At 38.8% G+C, this 9711-nt stretch overlaps 1 pseudogene; it reads right to left on the bottom strand.

Annotated features, from left to right (window-relative positions):
• Positions 1 to 7019: 7019 nt before the first annotated feature.
• LOC147638322 (putative polyamine oxidase 5 pseudogene) lies at positions 7020 to 8888 on the bottom strand (annotated as a pseudogene).
• Between the last annotated feature and the right edge of the window lie 823 nt (positions 8889 to 9711).

The raw sequence follows: 9711 nt of genomic DNA, 5'->3' as shown, positions 1-9711 counted from the left end.
CACATGTAGTGCTCGGTATGCTCACTGTCAACCCTCCTAGTTGCATCATGTGCACATGTATCACTATCATCATGTGTATGTGTGTGTGATACATCAATACCATCATGTGTATGTGTATGGGATACATCATAACCATCATCATCTGTGCCAATGTCGATGTGGTATACATCCTTATAGTACTCAAGAATGTAGGACACTCAAATAAGCAACGATAGGAATCATCCCAACTGACAAAAATCAATCCATCTGCCTCTAAGAAATATCTCAATGACCAATAGAAGGGATCGTCGAATGAGCCAATCTCTCTCATCCCATAGATGATGAACATGTATAGACAATAAACTCTATAACTCCATCCTCCATCTATGGCCTGAATGGACTATCTCCTCATCATATGAAATAGATGACGAAGGATCCAATGGTCAAAGTCTAGAAGTCCCAAATGTATCCACAAATTTGGCAAAAGTGATGTATAATTTGATCATGTCGGGTAACCCATGGTATTGCGTACGAAGAATCCCCACTAAAAATCTAGCATCACACATGTGTCCCCAATCATCAAGAGTCACAAGATGATGTCATCGTCAAAAAAGGAAAGGACCATGGCGAGTAGCAGAGGGGTAATAGTAATAAAGAGTCACAAGATGATGTCATCGTCAAAAAAGGAAAGGACCATGGCGAGTAGCAGAGGGGTAATAGTAATAAACCATGACTGCATGCAAACACTACTCGATGCCAAGGGCTACAATGCACAATGAACTTACACTATGTGTGAATGTGCCCAAACTAAGCGCCAATGTGCATGAAAAGAACACTATGCATGCAAATGTGCGAATAAAGCTCACAATGTGCTAATGCACATGAACAAGGCCTTAAAATGTAGCATTATATGGTAGTGATGTGTGTGAACACACTTAGGAGGACTGTTGGGGCACTTTTTCCTTCACTAAGAGGTTTTTTTCCCCCGTTTGTATGTACACCCTCTTATCTACTCATTTTGGGGTGTGTACTTATTTTTTGTATCTGGCACACATTTTATTATTATAATCTAGTGAGTTTGTGTGCTCTCAAGCTTCTCTATCTTGTGTGTGTGCATTGTTGCAACCCTAACCCTAATTCCAACAATTGGTATCAAAGCTAGCTTCCTTGACACTTGATGTAGTAGTTTGCCTCCCTCCTCACAACCTTGTTTTTCTGTCTCTCTCCGATTGAGATACCCTCTTAGGAGAAGAAGATATATATTGTAGTGTGTTGTATAAAAAGTATACAAAGTTTTTGAGGTCCACAGTGCGCTTCGGGCGCGTTTTGGGCACCGCAAGGTTTTTGCAGATGTTCTGGAGAGGCGTCATTTTGGATTGGATCTGCTCAATTTTGGCTATTTACGCTATGCAGCAGCATCTACAGTGTCTTCAACAATATCGACCATCATGCTTTCACCAGTAACACTCTATTCTCTACTCCGTGTTATTTTTCATACACTTTTTAGGTGATTCAATTAGTTGGCAGCCATCCGGGGTTGCATTCAGTGAATACTGAGTACTTGCAGTGTGTTGAAAGATTTTGCATTTGGTAGACAGCCATGGCTGGCAGTAGTGATGTATTCAACATGTTGTTTTACTGAGGACAAACGCGATGGGACTAACTACCCATTGTGGTCCTATATGATGAGGCATGTATTGGTTGCTAAAGGCCTTTGGAATGTGGTCTCAGTGATAGTGAAACTCATTCTGTTTCATAAACTACTAGTGCAACCAAGTGCTACAGGTACATCTGAAGTAGAATCTGATACAGATGTGGCTCTTCCACATGCACCACCAGTACCTCCCACTATTGCTCAAAGGAGATGGGATGGAAGAGATGCACAGGCACATGCATTGCTTACACTTTCTATGAAGCGAGCATTATTCCTCATATTCGGTCATGTAAGACTTCAAAACAGGCATGGGATGCACTTGTTGCATTATACCAGGTGCGTAATGAAGCACGTGTTGCATATCTACGCAAATAGTTAGAGTCTGAGAACGTGAATGAGGGAGACTCAATGGACAGCTTCTTGATCTCAAATATTTTAAGGAGTATCTCACTAGTGTGGATGAGATATATCCTGATAGTACATTGGTGTCCATAGTTCTCAATGCATTGCTAGATTCTTATCAGAGTTTTGCCTCTACCCTTAGACTCATGATGAAGGGAAATCCAAATGCCCTTACATTTGATGAGCTGGTTTAAGTACTCTTGCAAGAAGAGTAGTCTAGGCAAAACAGATCTGTTATGCGAGTTGGCGACCAAGATTTTGTTGCCAGTCAGAAATATTTTGTTACCAGGGCACTACGTAAATGAGTGCAAGAAAACGCTAGAGAAGGAGAAAAAGAAAGAATCGGGCATGGTTGTGGCTGATGCATCTACACCAAGTGCAGAGAAGAAGGACCATGTGCCCTAACCCCACATGTTTATGAGAAACAAAACAAGGAACCGTGAAATACGATAAAATCTGATTCTGCAAAAGAAAAAAAGGAGGAGACTGAAAGCATGAAAAGTGAAAGAGGGAAAGGAATTCGTGATTGAGAAGGAACATTCACTACTATGACACTATATTATTTTATTGTGAGAGGACCACAAGGCACATCTAACATTTCTTTAGTTTTTTAATATTTGGTCCTAATATTATATTCCACTAGCTTGATCTTGTAGAAGATTCAAAAAGATCCATGTTATATGGGATCTGAAATCCTAGCTCTCTCACTAGCTAGCCCATTCTTTTTTAAATATTTTCTTAAAGAGCTCTTTTGTGAGTCCATATTTTTCCTAATAATTTCTTCTTTTTTGGGAAAAGACATTTGTATATATTAGTGTTGTCCTTCTCCATGAAAGATAAGAGTATCTATAACTCCAAAAGGGGGTCCACAAAAGAGGGAGCTGACTCACCATACACAAGATTCTAGATCTCCTCCCAGGAACATCTGGACAACAGAAGGAGACGAGTTACATAACCAAAATATCCAAGATACAACAACACTTGCATCATCATCATTACTTACATATATATATAGCATCTCAACATATCAATATAGCATGGATAAGCATCATCATTAGTTACCCCAAGTGGCATGTAGCCTCAAGCCTCAAAGCCTTGTAGGCACCCTCTAGTAGATTTTTTAGAAGAGTCCCCTTTGAGGGTGTGGAGAAATCAGTTACACATTGTTCAAGATTCAATGATAGACATTGGACTTAACTTGTGTTGTTCTGTAGACAGTGGACTTGTGTTGTTTTGTAGACAGTGGACTTGTGTTGTTTTGTAGCTTTGTAAATGGGAGTTTACTTATTTCAAGAAGGAATTACACTCAAGGTTAAAAAAAATAAGAGGTTAATATTATTGTATAGCTATGGATAGGTGGTTGAATATATTTTATATATCAACTTGAAAGTACATAAACATGGGTGAATCTTTTAAATTTTAAATTTTATGTGTTTTATCTCATGTGCTGACACAGTGTGTATTTTTTTTTGTATCTTAAAAGACTAGTAATTTTGAAATATTTTTCTAAAAACAAACTAAAAGTTTTGTGTAAAATAGTTGAATACTTTTAAAGACCTCCTTCATGTAGCCCCCTATTTTACACAAATTTAAACTAAAATGTTTTGTGTAAATTAGCCCATTACTTTTAAAGACCCCTGACATAGCCGTTGGGAAAAATATTGGTCCCTAAATTTTTCCTTGATTACAATATAAAAAATGCAATATTGGTCCCTAAATTTTTCCTTGATTACAATATAAAAAATGCAATATTTTAATTGCCAAAAATATTGGTGAATAACGATGAATTGTTGATTTCACACTCTACTGGATTTAAAAGGGTGCTTCTTTTATCAAATACAAGAGCTTTCATGCATAAGCTTTTTAATCTTTCCAAGTTCCACATCATGACGAATAAATCAATTGCTCGAATATGTATATAAGAGTTAAAAGTTTCTACTTATGATTAGTAAGCTCCATCAAGGACAACTAAGAAATCAAAGATACCAAGTACTTGTGGTTGTCACAACCAACAAAGTAAAAATGGAAAGAAGGTATCAAACATTTTCTATATTGTTTTCCATTAAGTAAAATTTCTTTTAGAGTTGAAACTTGCAAAAGGAAGATGTGTTAAGATTAACATCAATAGGTAAGGCTTTTAGAAATATCAATCTTATTTGCATGTTCATGTTTTATTAAGTCAACCAATTGTTCTAGTAATATGAATATAAGATTTAAAAGTTTCTATTTTGGATTAATGACAAGTGTATACTTTTGAAACCAAGCTATCTTCTATCTCAGTCAGATTTTAAAGTTATGATATTATAAAGTTATAATGACAAGTGTATACTTTTGAAATCAAGCTATCTTCTATCTCAGTCAGATTTTAAAGTTATGATATTATAAAGTTATAATGACAAGTGTATACTTTTGAAACCAAGCTATCTTCTATCTCAGTCAAATTTTAAAGTTGTGATATTATAAAGTTATAATGACAAGTGTATGCTTTTGAAACCAAGCTATCTTCTATCTCAGCAAGATTTTAAAGTTATGATATTATAAAGTTTTGTCTTTTTATAAATTTAATGAATGCCGTCAATATGGTAGATTCCTACTTATGAAGTCAACTTGAATTTTTTCTCATGTTCATATTGATTCAATTTAACTTTTTTTCTTAAGGCCACGACAAACTTGATTGCGATTCCCTATCGTATTTCCTAGAAATTCTAGTCATTTGATTGACTAAGTGTTAAAAGTAAAAATAAATGACAAGGTTTCCCCAAGGTTTTTCATCTCATAAATCTAAAGCTAACCCTAAATTATGTTGTGACAATCAAACCATTAAGATAATTAGCAAACATATTCATTCTCTCTCTCTCTCTCTCTCTCTCTCACACACACACACATAATTTTCAAAGTAAATTTTTTCTTTGAAGTTTGCATTGTCTATATTTTTCATGTAAAATGATTACACGTATGAGATAAAATAATATATTTTAGAGATGTTATCACAATATTTAACACATTAAGTAAAGTTAGTTCAAAGGGACATTTTTTTAAAAGGTGACTATATATTATATTAAGAAAGCAAAAAAAGGAGAATCATCCATTACATCATGCTTTTGATCGAAGAAGCATAACTTTTGCATAAAAGATTAGGAGCCTAGCAAAACACGGTCTCTCCAGTTGGATGCTTCTAGTCTAGTTCTGGAAATCATCCCTCATGTGTATCCTGCATAGTGTATTGAACCTTGCACATCCTGCTTTGATTGTATACATGTTAAATAACCACTCATATTGGAGTGCATCTTGGATGTTCCACAATAGACAAACATTTTTCTACATCCACCTTTTGCACTTTAAAATTGGATTTATATCCTAGGGAGGATGTTTGTGAGTGAAGAGAAAACTTTTTTTGTGAATTTTTTTATTTCCTAGTTTTATGTATTAGGACTCATCTAAATTCGAGTAGTATCCCAATGTTAAATAAGTGTAAAGGGTTTGCCTATGAAGGGAGGATCTAGATTGAGATAAACAAAAGTGCATATTGTATGCATAGAGCAACATCAAAGTCGGGAGTAATTGCAATGGGGGGACTCATTTGGGGCTTTAATGCTTACAAAATGTTGTTGGATAGAGCAACATCAAAGTCGGGAGTAATTGCATGGGGGGGGGGGGACTCATTTGGGGCTTTAATGCTTACAAAATGTTGTTGGATAGAGCAACATCAAAGTGGCATGGGACTAATTCGGCACTTCAATGCTTACAAAATCTTGTTGGATTGTTGTAAGGTTGGACTAACAAAGTAATGAAGCAACAACCACCAAGCTATATCAAAGATCTTTGATAAAGAAAAATGGCTAGTAGTGTCTAGGTGACATCCTAACAACAAAAAGGTTGTATATATATGTATATGTGACTCATGAATCATGAGCTCACCATCCACTAGACTATTGATTTTGGAGGAGACAAAAAGGTCATGTTTGATTGATTATGAAAAGAACACTGCCACGTCAGCACCCAACACGAGATTCTTTGCATATAGCATTTCAATATTTGTGAGTGCAGAAATGGATTTACAGACCAGCAAGAAATTTGATAGCAATTGGGATATTTTTTAATTTTTAATTTTTTAAGAAAATATAAACTATAAAATTATATTATATTATATTAATTTATGTTATATTATATAAATTAATATTTTTTTTGAAAATATGTATTATCTTATATAAGTTATTATTTTTTAGAAAATATATATTATATTATATAAGGGCTATTACATTGACGTGGGCATCGTTTCATCTCTCAAAAGTTACCCATAGAAGTTTAGGATATATTGAAATGATTTTGACGTATTTTTATGAAATTAGCAATATGCCAAGAACTGTGTGTGTACTGTGTGTACCATTTATTGTTCATTGAGAACTTTTTTTCTCAACAAACTGCACAGCTTACAACCTCAAAAATCTGAAGTCTTGATAATTTGCACATTTTTTTAAATCTAAAAATAACTGAGATGATGAAGATTTTTCTAAATTGAGAAATTAGAATTTACCGTTCAAGCAGGACGTCTATAGACTATCGCAGGTTTTTCTGTGAACATGTTACTAGGATTCCTCCTTATGTGCATCTTTGATCACCACCTCCAATAATTGTTGGATATATTTTTTTTGGTCAAATCTATCCTTCTCTTCTTGCATTTTCCCAACCTTCAATAGATGAGATGAATCCAATCCAAGTAAGTACTGCAATCGATGAGATGGAAAAAAGCTATTTCCACCTTTAACATCATCTCAATCAAGTCCAATACCCATGCATTGTTATGTATTAAAATGATCAAAAGGGTATGTATTAACCTTCAAATGATCAAAAGGGTATGTAGTATTAACCTTCAAAGACACTCAGATATAACATTGTGTGTGGAGATTAATTAGTGGATCTTCACAAGCATCTAGCTTAATTAAAGCAGGGGAATCATTGATAGAAAAGGAGGGTTTTCTAGATGTCAAAGTGGTGCTACATGGCTAAATCCATAGTAATGAAGCAAGCGGTTTGCTTCTCGCAGGCCACTGAGATGGGCACCATGGGTAGTAGAGTAGAAGTTCCTCTCTGTGGCTTCCCCGGCGAAAAGCAATTGGAGGGGTGCCTTTTCATCATAATCTCCTGCATTAGCTCCACTAATTGCATTAATGTTGTCATTGATGGGCAGGGGCTCTGCTAGCTTTTCAATGTCATCCCCACTAGCCCCAGTGGCCACATAGCTGTAAGAGCCATGGAACAAAGGGTTCCTCCCCCACTTGCTTCTCAAAACCCCACTGAACATGGTGCAAAGATCTTCACTTTTGGACAAATCTCCATCATAATTCTCTTCAGAATCACTGCTGCTGCTGCTGCTGCTAATGGACTCCCCTGTTGACACACTGTCTTCAGAGTCACTCCCACTGCTTGAGTCAGTGTCCCCGGCCTTTGACCTGCTCCTTTTCATGTCCAACGTTCGTCCGACCACCACCCCAAACCTGGCCAGAGTCTTGGCCACCCCTGACATTATCTCCTCATCTGAAAGGGCTTCCATCTCCAATGCTTCACCCCCTGCAAACCAGCACAGAAGCACACTCGAGCCATCATAGATTGGGGACACGGAGAATGTTTTTCTCATCCACCAAGGGATTGATTGCTTGCCCAAATTATCATGCTTCTTGTATAGCAGCTGAATGTGAGAGTTTAGTTGCTGCAACTGTGATGAAGATAAAGCACTAGAGTTCAGTTGGAGAAAAAGCTTATCAACCACACCATAGCCAAGTCTAGAGATTGCCTCTAGCTTGCATGGTGGGAGGGGAGGCTCAAAGAGTGATGAAGTCTTGGCCTCCTCATTAGGAAGCCCAGCTTGGAGATCATAAATAGACCTGCAAACATGCCTTCCTTCAGGATTAGCCCATGGATAATAAGCTTCATTATGCTTGATGCCAGCCTTAAGCACACCCAATGACACTGTAACAATCACATGATCAGCTTCATACATCGATCCATCACTGCAATATATCACTACAGGGGAGCTCCAAGACTGCAGAGAGCGGTTCCATACAAATTTGTCAACTTTTTTGCCCAATTGGAGGGCGTTAGCAGGCAGAGAAGCAGCAAGCTCATTAAGAATGGTAACGTAGCCTCTGCCTATGGTGATATGCTCACCTGGGTAATCTGTGTACTCTTTCTCAGCGTGAAGGTCAAGGTCATGGAGGGAGTTTGCAGAGGTGGCAATGCGCTCCATGTATTCATTCATTGAGAGCAGAGCCTCCTGCAAGGAACTCAAAGTCCATGGAGAGCAATACTCAGGCCAACTTAAGAGCCCATCATTGGAGAAGTAATCAAACAAAGACCCTTCAATGTCAGATGCATTGTATTGTTGAGATAAGAAAGCGTTGAAGCCTTGCCTAACAAATGCACCAATGCTTTGAGCTTCTTGTGACCCTGCAAGCTTTCCCTTGGCCCTTATTTGAACTAGCAGCTTCTTGTACAAAGCCATAACTGGGTTCACAATGGAGGAGTCCACTGTAAGGCCTCCCTCTGCTTTCACAATGGGTTCTTGAGGAAACCCATCTTGGCGCTCAAAAGGCTTCTCACTCTCCAGAGCTCCAATGCTCTGCGCGATTTTGTACACTGGGCTCCCTTCAATTCCATGAATCCATGTGGCTCCCAGCTCCACCCTATCACCTCCAATCTCAGAGGTGCATATTCTACCACCAATTCTGTTGCTTGCTTCCAGCACAACTAGATCAAACCGCGAGGCGGCTTCTACTTGCAGCCGCAATTGGTGCGCAGCAGACAGCCCAGCCATGCCTGCTCCAACGATGACAACACGAGGCTTTTTGGCAGCCATGTTAGCGAGAGAGAGAGAGAGAGAGAGAGGGGGGGGGGGGGACAAGCTCTTTGTGTGCGTTGAAGAGAGAGAAACACAATGCTAGCTGTGAGAGAGTTATACTGCTATCTCTGTATGCAAGTATTCACGGCCTATCTCTCTGTATGCAAGTATTCACGGCCTGGCTGCTGTGAACATATATATAGAGAGAGAGAGAGAGAGAGAGAGAGAGAGACTGTGAATGCTCCTGATGAAGTCCAGGAGGACGATCACACAGCTTAATGAGAGTGATGAGTCTATATGATTATATAAGCCTTAGGGCCCGGTCAGACGAAGCGGCGGACGCGGACAGATCTGGGGATGAAAAAATAAACGAGGTGTTCACACGAGGCGGCGCCGCGGCGGTAATAGCTTATGTGCAGTATATTTACGAATCCAAAGGTTAAACAGCAATAATACATGTTAGAAAAAATGTCGCGTTGGCCGACGGCCGTGCAGACGGCGAGCGCGTATGAACAGCTAATTAATAAAAGCCGAAGCTCGTTTTTGGGTCTGTGGAGCGGCGTGCGCTTTCTAGCTTAGCTGGCAAGACCAAAACGGAACACGTCACATGGGTGACGGCAGCACATACATCTGCGGCTCTGCCCTTTCATTTTGACCGCTATAAGCAAAAATCCAAACATTTTTTGGTCACCTGGACCCGAAGCCTGCGGACTGTACATCCCTAGGGGCAAGGGCACGGCGCCCAGGCTCCGGGCCCCGGCTAGAATGACTGAAAGCTGGCTTCGCGCTTTGAGCCCCAAATCAGCGATTCAGCCCCCGATGCCACTACACCAATCAATCA

This window comes from Cibotium barometz, chromosome 5 (genome assembly GCF_041138505.1).
Source record: "Cibotium barometz isolate CiBa-2024 chromosome 5, ASM4113850v1, whole genome shotgun sequence".
Taxonomy (NCBI): domain Eukaryota; kingdom Viridiplantae; phylum Streptophyta; class Polypodiopsida; order Cyatheales; family Cibotiaceae; genus Cibotium; species Cibotium barometz.
Note: the sequence above shows the minus strand (reverse complement) of the source record. Positions and strands in the feature narration are given on the sequence as shown.